At 41.5% G+C, this 15,857-nt stretch overlaps 1 non-coding gene across 1 annotated transcript; it reads right to left on the bottom strand.

Moving 5' to 3' along the window:
- Positions 1–1,074: 1,074 nt before the first annotated feature.
- On the bottom strand, positions 1,075–1,268 carry Gm24623. Its single transcript, XR_003956122.1, has one exon. It is a non-coding gene; the product is annotated as a U2 spliceosomal RNA (small nuclear RNA).
- Between the last annotated feature and the right edge of the window lie 14,589 nt (positions 1,269–15,857).

The following is a 15,857-nucleotide window of genomic DNA, read 5'->3' as shown; positions in this document are numbered from 1 at the left end:
CTTCTTCTTCTTCTTCTTCTTCTTCTTCTTCTTCTTCTTCTTCTTCTTCTTCTTCTTCTTCTTCTTCTTCTTCTTCTTCTTCTCCTCCTCCTCCTCCTCCTCCTCCTCCTCCTCCTCCTCCTCCTTCTTCTCCTTCTCCTTCTCCTTCTCCTTCTCCTTCTCCTTCTCCTTCTCCTTCTCCTTCTCCTTCTCCTTCTCCTTCTCCTTCTCCTTCTCCTTCTTCTTCTTCTTCTTCTTCTTCTTCTTCTTCTTCTTATCTGGAGGTCACATGCAGAACCTTTCATGTGGAAGGCAAGTGCTCTACCACCGAGCTAGCATTGCATCCGGATGTGGTTTTTGGATTTTGTTTTAAAGAATTAAAACTTCAAAGATTAGATTTCTTATTTGACTGCCACCTCAGGCTTGTGTAATCCAGAGGACATGTGTCTCCAACATCCAGGTCCCATTTGGATGGCCTGTCATTAGGCCACTGCTCAGCCATGTCCCATGGGGATGGCTACTCAGAGTGACTTAGGATCTGAAGATACAGCATTCCAAATGCATAGAAAGGCTGACAAGCATCCATGGATATGAGCTACTTAAAGTACCAAAGAGTTCACTCAGTGCATACAGCCACATAAAGCACGTGGTGTGGCCACAGTGGAAGGACATTTTTATTTTTTGAGGAAAATCCAGGAATGTTTTAATAGTTTTACCCTATTGTTCATGTCAAAATGCCTTCTAAAGCCAGACTGAGGGCCGAGTAGCTGTCAGCTTTTCCCATGTGAAACCAAGAGGTCTAGATAGCTACAACTGGCTTTGAGTTAGACTATATACTGTTACACTATACAATAATGTCATATTATATTTTAGAGAATAAAAGGATAGAAATACTTAAAATATTAGATGAAAACTCACCCAATATATCACTTTTCATTAAATCAGATACTATTATATACTATAATAATGGTAATATTTTTATTTTTCAGTGCTTGGAGTTGAACTCAGGGCCTACCCCATGCTTACCAAGTACCCTACCACTTAGCCACACTCCAGCTCATACAAGTCTATTTACATAGTATATATCCCTCTGAGGGAGGATGCACTGTTATTGAAGATACTGCAATACTAGGTCAATTCATGGTATAGACAGAGCAAGTTACTATTCTACCTCCTATTCCCAAAAATCCATTTAATGCATTATCCTTTGATAAAGGACATATCAGATATTTAACTGGCAAGAACAGATAGCATTTTTTTTTCTCTTAGGCAAATTACAGAGACGTGACTCCAACCGCAAGCTCCTCTTTTTGTTTGTTTGTTTGCGTGGTTTTTTTGTTTTGGTTTTTTTTTGTTTTTTGTTTTTTTGATAGAATCTCTCTATGTAGCCCTGCCTGTTCTGGAACTTGCTATGCAGACCAGACTGGCAAGGAGCTCACAGACATCCTCCTGCCTCCACCTCCCAAAGGCTGAGATTAATGCATGCACCACCACACCTGGCTTTACAAGACTCTTAAAAATCAAGGGAACTACTGAAATACTCAAAAGAATAATAAAGTGACTTTTCTTGAGGACATTCTGCCCATTAGTTCTGGTCTTTATTTCCATGGATGTTTTGGATGGAAGGAATTCATGGCTGACCTCACATCCATTCCCTTCTGATCTCTCACAGAACCCCAGCTTTCAGCCGGGCAGTGTCAAGATGTGCTGATGTAATGAGCGGGGTGTGACCTGGTCCCCACAGGACATGGCAGAAGTGGCCCATACTGGATTGTCTCTCCCCGGGCTCTTCTATCCGAGAAAACAAGCAAACCCCAACTTCTTGCTTCTGACACTAAAGCCTTGTAGCTCATCTTTCCTTTAAGGGGCAGCATAACTCAGTCCCAGCTCTTCCCACCCGCAGAACCGTGAGGGATCGCAGAGCCCAAACACCTAAGACAACTGGAAATCAGAACCTTAGCTTGAAGCAACAGGCTTGGTTGTTATCTTTCAGTTTTCTCAAAAACTCCAAAGACAGTTGTTTCATCTTCTATTTTTAGCTTTGGGACATTTGGTTTCACTAAAACAGACAAGGAAAAAAAACTGACCCTAGATTCTGTCTGTCTGTTTCTTTGTCTATCTATACGTCCCCCCCTTCTCTCTAACACACACACACACACACACACACACACACACACACACACAGCCCCCTTCTCTAAGTATTATTCAACAATAGCTTGTTTCCTTTTGGTCAGAATATTTATTTTTCACATATTCATATTCTACTTTGAGTTCATAATGTTTACCTCATATGATTCTCAGGATACATTCATGAAGTAAGCAAGAAGAATATGAAATATTTCCATTTCTACTACGTAGAAACTGTTTTCATCCTCATTACAACTTTGAGGTATACGGACTATTATCATCCCTAATATATGTAAATGAGCATCCTGGAATGCCCACATCATCTGGCCCAAGGTCTTGAGTAGAAGCTGGCTTTCAATGCAACCTTGTGGGCTGGGTGGCTGGGTGCCAGGGCAGGTAAGCAAATAAGAAAAATGGAAGTTAAAGGAGGTATCAGAGTCACGACATTGGAATTAAAATTAGGGATTGCTCGTTCCTATTTCAAATCTTTTCCCATTACACCACCTTGCCTCTCCCTAGAACTTCATTCTCCAACTTGCTGAGTTGTCTGTGTGGGTGTGTTGTTGGTGAAAAGCCCTTTTCAGAGGGTCAGCCACAGTGAACTTCAGCTGATGTCCTAGCCCAGGACTGCACACATTACAAAAAGGATTGCTTTCGCTGGCAGTTCTCCCAACCCTGACACCCCGGCGGCGCTGTGCCGACAGCCATTGTCTTTGACAAGCGACTGTGCTGGCAGCGTAGGATCCCCCCAGTCTTTCACACAGCTAGGCTGGCCAGTACCCAGCTCAGTCCTTCCCTTTGCTTCACACACTCACGGTAGCCGGAGTGTTTGTTCACTCAGGAAAACGTTTCAGGAGACTTTGCGCCACGGTTACTGTTGTGGTTTTACAACAGTTTAAACGTTTGAACTAGGAAATATAAGAATGACCACAATCCCTAACATTAAGAATATTTTCTTCCTTCTGAAAGAGCTGAGAAATGAAAAGCCTGGAGCCACCACCCTGTACCACTGTAAAGCAATGGCTGAAGTGAACAGGGGTTTGTTGGGGGTTTTTGTTTTGTTTTGTTTTGTTTGTTTGTTTTTCTGAGACAGGGTTTCTCTGTATAGACCTGGCTGTCCTGGAACTCACTCTGTAGACCAGGCTGGCCTCGAACGCAGAAGTCCGCCTGCCTCTGCCTCCTGAGTGCTGGGATTAAAGGTGTGCACCACCACGCCCAGCTTGTTGGTTCTTGTTGTTGTTGTTGTTGTTGTTGTTTTTGCTGGCCGCTGAAATAAATATTAAAATTCATCTAAGTTGGTAGCATGTAAGGCAGTTTAGGTCCCATCACGGGCAGGAAATTACTGAACAGATTCTAAGCCTACTGTTTACTAGATGAGTGACTGCAGAGAAGAGAACTTAAAGTTCTTATTTGAACTTCATTTTTTTAGTGTACATTAACAGTACAAGACAGTGGTTTCGTTGCATTTGTCACACATACATGTGCATGATTTTCCCACTAACCACACTTCTGTCTCCCACTTTCTGGTCCCTATCTGTCCTGTAGTAGTCTCTCTCTCTCTCTCCCTTTCTCTCCCTCCCTCCCTTCCTCTCTCTTTCTGTCTGTCTCTGCCCCTCTCTTCCTTCTTCCCTAATGATACACATATCATGAAATGTACAACTCATGGTTCTGATTCTGGCTTATTTCTGTTAGCATGAGGATCTTCGGTTTTATGGTTCTATCCATTTTCCTGAAAAACAACGTGATTTCCTTTTCCCTAATAACTGGATAATATTCCTCTCTGTGTGTGTCTGTGTGTGTGTGTGTGTGTGTATGAGAGAAAGAGAGAGAGAGAGAGAGAGAGAGAGAGAGAGAGAGAGAGAGAGAGAGAGAGAGAAAGTGGAGTAGAAGCTATACATAAGATATGTTTTCTTTGTCCATCTACCCATCAGGGAGCAATTAGGCTGATTCTGTAACTTGGCACCAAAGAAGACAAGATGAAGATGTGGATAGAGGGAGGCAGAGAGGGGGTGGGAGGGGCAGAGAGAGAAGGAGGGAAAGGGGAGGGGAGGAGAAGGGGGAGGGAAAGGGGAGAGGGGGAGGGAAAGAGGAGAGGTAGAAGAGGAGGGAGAGGGAGAGGGGAGTGAGAGATTGATTCTATCCAAGTCTACTTAATGAACCAACCAATGAATGGGTAATGAACTGAACAGAAAATTTCTTTCCAAGTGAAGATATACAATAGTCAATAAGTACATGAGAAAAATGTGTAGAAGCCTTAATCATCACAGAAATGCAAATCAAGAGTATTTTGAGAGTCTATCTCATCCCAGACAGAGTGGTGACCATCCATCCGGAAATTTAAAACTATGATAATAATGAGGGTTGGGGAGAAAGGGATCTTTACATAGTGTTGGTGGGAAAGCAAATTAGTGAACCCACCTTGAAATTGTTATGGAGAGTCCTCAAAACACCAAAAACCAGGGTTTCCATAAGATTCAGCTACCCAACTGGTTTTACAATGCAGTGCAGCTATTGCCCTCAGAATTGAGACACAGGGATATATGTAAGATGCAGGCAGTTCATGAAAACTTACAAAGCAAAGACTTTAGCAAAGTTACAAGACTATCAGCACACAGGCAACTCAAGGGCAGCTAGTCACCTCCTGGAAAAGCCTAATATGGAAGAATATTCTCGAAAGCTGTCCCTGGAGTTCCCTGCCCAATTCATATGTAGTGTGACCTGAGAGTCTGCCTTTCCTTTGCCACTGTTTGTCTTCTGGAGGGGCCTTAGAACCTTATAAATTCCGAGTTTTATAAATACAGCACTTCTTCCTTTAGCTAAGCAGGGTCTTTGTCCTTCGAGAAGAGGCTGAGGACTCTATATTCTTTATTTCCCTATGAAAAATGTCATTCAATTGATTCCCTTAATATTTTTATCACTTTCATCATAGAAGTCTTTCAGACCTTTCTTCAGGTTTATTTATAAGTATTTAAGAGAAGGGAAACTACTTCAAATGGATTATTTTCCTAGCCTCTCTCTCTCTCTCTCTCTCTCTCTCTCTCTCTCTCTCTCTCTCTCTCTCCTCTTTTAAAAAACAGGGTCTCATGTAGCATAGAGTGGCCTTGAACGTCTAAGCATGAGGTATGGCTGAATTCTTGATCTTCTTTCCTGCCTTCACCTGCCAATCTCCATGTTGAGACTGTTGGCACATGCCACCACACTTGGCTCCCAACTAACTTCCTCCCTCCCTCCCTTCCTTTCTTCTTTCCTTTCATTCTTCTCTTCTCTTCTCTTCTCTTCTCTTCTCTTCTCTTCTCTTCTCTTCTCTTCTCTTCTCTTCTCTTCCTTCCTTTCTTTCTTCTTCCTTCCTTCCTTCCTGCTCTTCCTTCCTTTCTTTCTTTCTTTCTTTCTTTCTTTCTTTCTTTCTTTCTTTCTTTCTTTCTCCCTTCCTTCCTTCCTTCCTTCCTTCCTTTCTTTCTTTCTTTCTTTCTTTCTTTCTTTCTTTCTTTCTTTCTTTCTTTCTTTCTTTCTTTCTTCTTCCTTCCTTCCTTTCTTTCTTTCTTTCTTTCTTTCATTCTTTCTTTCTTTCTTCTTCCTTCCTCCTTTCTTTCTTCCTTTCTTTCCTTCCTTCTGTCTTTCTTCTTCTCTTTCCCTTCCTCCCTTCCTTTCCTTTCCTTTTGTTTTCTTTCTATCAGATTAGGTTTTTATGTATAGAGAACTAGTGATTTTTTTTATGTTCACTTTGTGTTCTCCAACTTTGCTGAAATTGTTTATGAGATTCAAATATCTTCTATTGAAGTCTTTGAGATTCCTTCAATAAAGGACCATGACATGCAAATAGCGGTAATTGGACTTCTTGTCTGGGCCCCTTGGAGTGCTTCTGCTTTCCTTATTGCTCAGGGTGTGATTTCAAGCACTGCATTCAATAACAGTGGTAATACTCAACAGCCTTGCTTATATATGACCTTAGAGGTAATACTATCCGCCTTTTCACATTCAATATAATGTTAGCTGTACATGTGTTGTATGTGTCATTTATTATGCTGTTTGCAGTTCTCTATCCCCACTTTCTTCAGGTATTTTACCACAGTGGCTTGTTGAACTTGTTAAGGATTTTTTTCCTGCATTGACTGAGGCATTATGTGATTGAGGTCCTTTATTCTATCATATGCTTTATTCTATCATATGCTTTATTCTATCATATGCTTTATTCTATCATATGCCGTGTTACCTTTATTGATTAGCATAAGTTGAGACATCCTTGCATTCTCAGATGCAACTTGATCATAGTGTGTGATCTTTTTAAATGTGTTGTTGAAGTCAGTTTTCAGTATCTTATTGCATATTTTATCTTTGTTCATCAAGGAAATTGGTCTATGGTTTGTTATTTCATCCTTACCTGGTTTGAGAATCAGGCCCACAGTGGCTTTGTAGGATGAACTGAAAGCATTCTTTCCTGTCCTACTTTGTGCCATAGTGTGAGAAGCATTAATATTAATTCTTTAAAGATCTGGCAGAACCCAGCATTGAGTCCCTCTGATTTTATTTTAAGAAGCCATTTTTTATTGGTTCTTCATTGGTTAAAATTGACCTATTTAGAGATTTAAAAAAACAAAAACAAAAAAAAAAACTTCTTAACTCAGTTGTGGTAGGTCATACGTCTCTAGAAATGTATTCATTTATTCTAGATTTTCTAACTTATTGCAATATTGTTTTCAAAAATACTTTCTAATATATTTCAGGGTTGTCTGTGGTAATATCTCTTTTATTTCATGTCTAATGTTTAGGTCTTCTCTTTCTTTATTTCTTTTGGTTGGTTTGGCTAAGGACATGTTAATCTTGTTTACCCTTTAAAAAGCCAACATTTTATTTCATTCATCCTTTGTATTGTTCTTTTAGCCTCTATTTCTTTTTTTAGTTTCATTTATGATCTTTATTATTTCTTTTCTTATTTTTCTAAAATATTGAGGGCATTGTTAATTTTATGTATATAAATGTTTTCTATATGTATATATGTGCCTGTGGAAGCCAGAAGAAGGTGTCAGATCCCTTGGGACTGGAGATAGACATTTTGAGCTATGTGGGTGCTGGCAACCAAACCAAACCCAGGTCCTCTGTAAGAGCAGAAAAAGCTCATAACTGCTGAGCCATCTCTTCAGCTCCTCACTGCTCCTCTTTCATGTCTATGAAATCAGTCTATTTTTAACTCCACATTTAAGTGAGATCACACAGCGGTTGTCTTTCTGTGCCTGGCTCATTTCACTTCATATGAGGACCCCTGGCTTCATTCATGTTATTGTAATGACAAGGTTCATCATTTTATGACCCAGGGGAATTCCATTATGTATATGTAACCACATTTTTTTAGCCATAGATCAATTGATGGACATTTAGGTTGTTTCCATTTCTTGGCTATCATGAGTAAGTACTGCAAGAAATGGGAGTCACGGGGATTTTTAGACTTTCATGTCCAGGTCCACATCCAGTAGTGGGATTGCTGGATTATGTAAAAGTTCTGTTTTTGATCTTTAAGGGGCCCTTCTTATTGATTTTTCTTTTAAATACTGGCTAAAGTAGTTTCCATTTCTGTAGAGAACAGGAGCTCCCCACCCCACCCCATCTTTGCCAACATTTGTTATCTGTTGTTCAGAAAATGCTTTTGTGACACACATGCTAGGCACTCTCGAGATGCTGAGGGTCCAGCAAGAAACAAAATGGAAAAAAATCCCTGTCTGGAAGCTGAGGGTGCAGTTTAGCACTGGAGCAGTTGTCTCGTATGCTGTGGTCCTCTCTTCAATCTCAAGCACTGAGCACACTGAAATTCCGTCTGTCAACAGTGGTCTGGGGTGGGGGTGGGGAGCATGGGGATAAAGCCAGTGCATAGTCTGTTGGTGATTGCTAAGCATGACAGAGGAAACGAAGGTAGAAAAGAAGTGAGAACATCAGGACAGTTGGCACCATGTCAGGAAGGGGACATAGGAAATTAACCAGTAAAGACCTGAAGCGAATCCATGCAGAGCTGTGGAGGCAGAATCCACAGAGCTCCTGGAAGTACAAAGAACTCACTGCAAGAGTCTGGCACAGTCCCAGATCAGCAAAAAGACCAACCTGGTCAAAGTGGACATAACCAAGGGGATGGGTGGAGAAACGGGAAGGGACGGACTTTGTAGCCATTTTGGGAACTTTGTCTTACTGTAGGTGAAGTGGAGGCCTTCATGGGATGGGACAAAGAAGTGACATGATCTGACTTATATTTTAATGGGAACATTTTAATGACCGTGTTATGCAATCAGTAAAGCACTGAGACCAGTAAGAGATTGTTGCAATAACCTAATGAGACATGATGCAAATATTTGCTGGTGGATTTGATGTGGTATGGAAGATTCAAAAAAAACTCCAAGTTTTTGGCATGAGAAAGTAAAGAGATACACTTGATGTATATGCAAAAGATCTAGGAAGAACAGATCTGGGACAGATACATCGTTGGATATTAGACACACTAATCAAACACCAAGCCAGCTGGATAGGAAATGAAAAAAATAAATAAATAAGAAAGGACATGTCTGCTTCTAGGTATGATGGAGAAGAAAGTTTATTGCGGATATGTGGGAGAACATAGCGAGAGGTAGAAACATCTGGGAGAGTCCAGAGTGGACATGACCTTAGGCCAGGTCGTGTGAGGACATCGGGGAGGGGAGAAAGGAGAAGAGCCGCCAACCAAGAGGGGCAGCCTGCTCCAAGAGTGTTGCATAGCAAAAATGGCTGTTATATAGGTTAGAGCCTATGTAACTCCAGGGGAAGCTGGAAGAACCACAGAGGAATGAGAGACTAAGGCTACTTACTGAGTGCTGTGTATTCTCTGACTTAACCCAGCAGTGATCTTGATGCCTGCCTCAGAATATGTTCTTTATCTCAGCTTAGTCTATCATCCATGACCTTGAAAAGGTTAGCTAGAAACCCAACTCATAATCCTACTTAATACTTTTGTTATTATTATTCTACAGGAATGGGTGTTTTGCCAACATGAACGTCTGTGTACCACGCCTGGTGCCCATGGAGGCCAGAAAGGGATGTGAGATTTCCTGGAGCTGGAACTATGGTTGTGAGATGCCATGTGAATGCCAGGAATCAGACCTGGCTCTTCTGGAAGAACAGAGAAGTCTGTGTTCTTTAACCAAAAATTCATCTCTCCAGTCCCTATGATTCCATTTATTGATATGAATCCTAAGGAAATGATTTTAGTTGTGTCAAGATGCGTATACATATGGTTGTTCATCACAGTTTTACTTAAAATAAAGAAATCTAGAAGCAATCTAAGTGCCTCAGGATGAGGAAAGGTTAAATAAATTGGCATATATCTATAGAATAAAGTATTAGATATTCATTGAAATGATTTTACATAATACTTGATTACATGGGAAAATGATGTTTTAAAATAAAATAAAAATTAATATAGAGTTACATACAGTATGATTCTAACTTTTTACTTTCCCATGTTCAGGGGACAAAGGAGATAAAGAAACAAATGTAATGTCACTGGTACACACATTTTTTGTCTCATATTTGTATATTTTGAGTTCTTTCCCACCAGAGATATCTTTATAATTATATTTAATTTTTGCTGGTATTTTAAGGCAAAAGTTTAGATGAAGAATTCCTCGGTTATCCCCAGTTATCCCGAGTGCTCTCTGTCTTATTTCAATTGTAGGCTTTAGTGTTTGGTACCTTTTCTCCCAGAACAAAGGGGCAAACTGAGTTGACTGTGCATCAGGGTGGGGATCTGTCAGAAACCGCACACACTGGCATGGTGGCTGGAGGAATGATCTCCTTGAAGCCCTGACGCAGCTCATCAGCCTGGGACTTCACCCACAGGAGCTGGCAGCCGGCCGTGCAGCTCACTGAACACCTAGAGCTTATTCCTGAGCCTAGGCTGTTGATTCATGAGTTCATATCCCTGCATTCTTTGAAGCTGAGCCATTTCCTGTTTCAAACTCTTCCATATACCAGCCCCTTCTCCCCACCCGTGGACACCTCTGGCCCAGAATTGACTGAGCACACTATTTGTCCTACAATGCAGGGGATATTCTTCAAGCTGGTGAAGTGTTAGTCTGTCATTCATATATACATACACACACACACACACACACACACACACACACATATACACATATATGTATACATATATATATATATATATATATATATATATATATATATATATATATATACTTGCATTGCACAGCTTGTCCACCTGATTAGGCAGAGGTGAATAGTCAGAGCAGATGGTGTGCATTCCACCGGCGGGATCGGTGTGTAGATAGTGTTTTCTGTACTGCTAAGCAGCCCCCAAGTTTTGCTTAGCAGGCTGGATTTAACATTCTTCTGTATCTTCAAAATTAGGAAACCACACAGGCCTCCTGGCTCTTGGCAAGCAACAGATTGCCCGTATGTTCTTACTCAGCACTTTGGATCTTACAGAAACGCTGCCTCCACATGTCACAACCAGTTCCTCCAGTCTGAAGATCCCCTGGGTGTGGCCAGAGTCAGAGCAGCCTCAGGAAGAAAGAACCGGAATGGGCAGAGTGGGAACGAGAAACAGGCTTTACAGCCCTGGCCAGCTCTTGTTGCCACCTAGAACCTTCTTCGGCCCCAGCTGCAATCCTGTGACTGATCCAGAAAACCTCAAATGCAGACTCATCAAGCCTAAGGCACCCTCATCTGCGTTTCCTAAAACACCCACCTATGTGCATTCTGTCTTACAGTTTTTCCTTGGTTCATCCTTTTATGCATCTCCCTTACCAGCTGTCAGTGTTCTGGAAAATTAGATTGGTTGTATTTAGATTGTGTCCATGTCTTTTAACATGATATTTTGAGTTTATTGAATAAAAGACTTGACTTGCATGGAATTGAGTCTCAATCTGAAGACTAGAACAGAATCAAGAATGTTGAGCACCATACAACCCCTGCTCTCCCTGGGTTTATAAGATTGGGTAAACACCATATCCCAGGTTTGTTACAGCTTCTAGGAATATCAGCCTTCATTGACCTTGGTGTCTGTCATTAAATGAAACCATACTGATTACAATGGTTCATATACTACCACTGTAAAGACATTGAGGCTGCTAGCTGTATTTATGAAGAGAACCTAATTAAACTCTTGAAGGAAAATAAACACCCATGTACAAACACACTTAAGGAATTAAAGGGACAATAGAGTGTAAGACAGTTGTACATGGTTGTAAACCCAGCACCGTAAAGACTGATGCAAGATAATTGTGAGTTCAAGACCACCCTGGGCTTGATAATGAAACTTTCTCTAAATAATAAATAAATAAATACATAAATAAATACATAAATAAAAGGATAATGTAGATCTGTCCTTATTGTTGTGCAAGGATGCTGTCAGAGTCTGAAAGCCAAGAGCAAGTACCTAGCTGCTGTGGAGCAGAGCATACAGGGAGTTCATACCTGAAGCATCCTTTAGTATTAACAATCGACTCTCTGAAGACTCACCCAGATGTATCCTCACTTACAGCTTTGAGTGAAAGATAGTAAGTCTAGAAGTCAAGGAGAAACTCATGAATTGGAAGCAATTGATTTCCTGAAGGTAAATTCCTAGTCCTTTTGATAAAGGGTTCTTCCTTCTCTCCCCAGAATCACCATCACCATTACCTCCTCCTCTTCCTTTTCCTCCTCTTTCTTTCCTTCCTCTCCCTTTTCCTACTCTTCCTTTTCCCCCCTCTTCCTCCTCCTTTTCTAATATCATGACATAGACTGAATAGATGAAAGAATGGCAAAACTCTACAAAACTTGTAGGCATGTTGAAAACACATCCTTGGTAGAAAGTTGCGATAGAACGCTGCCCCTGGCCAAGCACTGGATACTTGATCATACATAGAAAGGACCCACAATGGAGCAGACACTTCCTCAGCAGTTCCAGAGGGCTCACTAGAGGCTTCTCAGAGGAAAATGCAGAAGGAAAAGGAGCCTGCCCTTTCCATTCCTCTTCCAGGATGCTCTCTGGAAGTGACTTGTCATCCCACAGCTGGAATAAAAGCTGGGAAAGAAGGAAACTTAGTTATCAGCAGAAAGAGGATGAGGTTTGGCATCACAGGGCCCCTAATGGAGGAGCTAGAGAAAGTACCCAAGGAGCTTAAGGGGTCTGCAACCTTATAGGTGGAACAACAATATGAACTAACCAGTACCCCCAGAGCTGGTGTCTCTAGCTGCATATGTAGCAGAAGAAGGCCTAGTCTGCCATCATTGGGAAGAGAGGCCCCTTTGTCTTGCAAACTTTATATGCCCCAGTACATGGGAACACTAGGGCCAAGAAGTGGGACTGGGTGGGTAGGGGAGTGTGTGTGTGTGTGTGTGGGGGGGTATAGGGGACTTTTAGGATAGCATTTGAAATGTAAATGAAGTAAATACCTAATAAAAAAATGGAAAAAAGAAAGAAAGAAAGTAGAGCTTCGTGTTCCTGGTGCATGGCTTCCTTTCAGCCCAGTCAAACACTTCCTGAGAACCAGCTCCCTGGTAACGTCACTGCTTGCCTCTGTAGGCAAGGAAGGGTTTTTCTCCGCTGGGCTTACTTGCTTTAGTGACTTGCTGGACTGACACAGTTCTGCCTCCACCTCTGACTAACACAGTGTCCACACCTCCCCAGACCACAGCTTCTCTCCAAGAAAAGTGATTCTTTAGCAGGAACTGTAAAATGATTCTTTCTTGCCTTTGGGGGGTGGCACTGTCTCCTCCTGTTTATAAAGGAGGAGATGTGAATAATAAAATGCTTGCACAAATCATTTCTCAGATTTGTGGCTTAAGCAGGGATTCACATGTTCTAAATGTAGTATTTTCCACCCACCAAAATAAAAGAAGACATAATTAGTTCTAGTTTGAGTCTCCCTTTCACATTCTCACTTTTCTAGACAGGTGTTTTCTTTCTTTCTTTCTTTCTTTCTTTCTTTCTTTCTTTCTTTCTTTCTTTCTTTCTTCCTTCCTTCCTTCCTTCCTTCCTTCCTTTCTTTCTTTCTTTCTTTCTTTCTTTCTTTCTTTCTTTCTTTCTTTTTTTTCTGAAAGCACAAACACAGTCTGGCAAGGCCAAGTGTTCTGGGCCCCTTTTCCTTTTTCTCTCCTTTTCTTTCCATTTTTATATTTCTTCTTTTCTTTTTGAGATAGTCTCTTGTCATGCTGCCCCAGCTAGTCTTGATTTCCTAGCCTCAAAATCTATGGCACTTCAGCTTCCCAAGTAGGTACAGGTGTGTGCCACCACACCCTGCCAGTGGTAAGTCTTCCCACTCATGCTGAATCAGGGGTGATGCTGCAGGCTACCAGAGACAGGTGGAGGAGCCTCTTTACTGGGCTTTGCCGGATTAACTGGTGCTGGGAGGAGAAGGTCAAGGAGAAACAGGTGGGCCAGACTCCCAGGTGTGCACAGATAATGAGGAGAGGCAACTGGAAAGGGCTGGTTTCTCCTCCAGCAGGAGAAATCCAAGCCAAGATGGAAACCAGAACAGAGAGTAGGTCACCCAGTGGTGACAGATATCCAGACCTCAGGAGAGAATAAAGTCAAGCATGTCTCTCTCTTTTTTTTAATTAGGTATTTTCCTCATTTACATTTTCAATGCTATCCCAAAGGTCCCCCATACCCACTCCCCCCCCCAATCCCCTACCCACCCACTCCCCCTTTTTGGCCCTGGCGTTCCCCTGTACTGGGGCATATAAAGTTTGCAAGTCCAAAGGGCCTCTCTTTCCAGTGATGGCTGATTAGGCCATCTTTTGATACATATGCAGCTAGAGACAAGAGCTCCGGGGTACTGGTTAGTTCATATTGTTGTTCCACCTATAGGGTTGCAGTTCCCTTTAGCTCCTTGGGTACTTTCTCTAGCTCCTCCATTGGGGGCCGTGTGACCCATCCAATAGCTGACTGTGAGCATCCACTTCTGTGTTTGCTAGGCCCTGGCATAGTCTCACAAGAGACATCTATATCTGGGTCCTTACAGCAAAATCTTGCTAGTGTATGCAATGGTGTCAGCGTTTGGAAGCTGATTATGGGATGGATCCCTGGATATGTCAATCACTAGATGGTCCATCCTTTCATCACAGATCCAAATTTTGTCTCTGTAACTCCTTCCATGGGTGTTTTGTTCCCATTTCTAGGAAGGGGCAAAGTGTCCACACTTTGGTCTTCGTTCTTCTTGAATTTCATGCGTTTAGCAAATTGTATCTTATATCTTGTGTGTTCTAAGTTTCTGGGCTAATATACACTTATCAGTGAGTACATATTGTGAGAGTTCCTTTGTGATTGGGTCACCTCACTCAGGATGATGCCCTCCTGGTCCATCCATTTGCCTAGGAATTTCATAAATTCATTCTTTTTAATAGCTGAGTAGTACTTTAGAAGAGAAGAAAAGCTGAGAAGAGAAAGGCCCAGGATGAAAGAAAGTCAGAGAGAGACATACCTTAGAGCACAGCTGTTCTCTCTTTGTATGGAATGTTCTGCTTATCTAGGGAGCAGGGATCATAGGAGCTAAGAGCAAAGTGGGGGAATTAAAATGAAAGGTTATGTGCCATTTCATATCAGGAAGCAGACACTGTATGAGTTATATGTACTATTCTATGGAGTATAACACAAACATGATAATGGAGCCACAGTAAATCATATTCATATAGATTAGTGATATATAAAATCACATGTAATTATTCTATTTATACATTATGCATTAATATGTTATAATGTTTATTGCAAAATATTGCTATTATGTTAGAATTCATATTTATACATTATGTATAATAATTTTATTCGTATAATGTGGCATTACATGTTTTAACATAATATTTTTATTAATTCTTTGAGAATTTCATACATACATATGCTGTATTTTTAAGAATAGGTTTACCCCTACTCTTCCCAGGTTGGCCCTCAACCTCTCTGACCCCTTCATATTTCATTTCCTTTCTCTTAAAAAAAAATAACCCACCAAATACACTTCATATCTTTCATATACTCACGGGTATGAAGTCATCCTCTTGAGCATGGTCTCCTATCAGAGGCCATATTTCTAAAGAAAACTGACTCTCTCGTTTCCCTGCCAAAAGCCATCAACAGTCAATAGCTCCTTTAGGGGTAGGAATGCACAAGCCCCAACTCTTCCATGCTGGCCTGGTTTTGTACAGAGAACGACAGCGACTTTGAGTTCATGAGTGGGCAGACTCATATTCAGGGGACAGTGCCATCTGTAACAAGGATACTGGTGTACATCTTTAGACTTTCACCCAAGGGCCAGAGATGAGTCAAGGTGCCTAGTACAAGGCTGACTATCAGAGATCCTTATTGAATAAGGTAACCCAAACCCAGAAAGGCAAATGTCACATCCTCACACTTGTCTGTGGATCCCAGCCCCAAATCTTCAGATCTCTGAATAAAGCCCTTCTGATTAGCAGCCTCGAGTTTCTTCGGGGCAAGTTTGATCTTCGCCATCAGGATATCTTTTTTTTTTCTTGTTATTACTTCTTTGCACACAACTACTTAACAAACCATGACCAACAGCAACCAACCTTCTACCCATCAACAGCCTACATACTGGGGCTCTAGCATACATACCTGTTGAGTTTAAGACCTGAGACAAGTAGCTGAGGTGCATATTTAACATACCAAAGCAGACCTGGGTTCCAGGTTCTTTCAGCATCCCTTCCTCCCTCCCTCCCTGTTAGAGGGCATGGCTAGTACACCTGCCCTCTTTACTGAACTGTCCAGCCCTAGGGCTGGGCTTCCT

Source organism: Mus musculus, chromosome 5 (assembly GCF_000001635.26).
Source record: "Mus musculus strain C57BL/6J chromosome 5, GRCm38.p6 C57BL/6J".
NCBI classification, from domain to species: Eukaryota; Metazoa; Chordata; class Mammalia; order Rodentia; family Muridae; genus Mus; species Mus musculus.
This window is presented reverse-complemented; position numbering and strand designations above follow the sequence as displayed.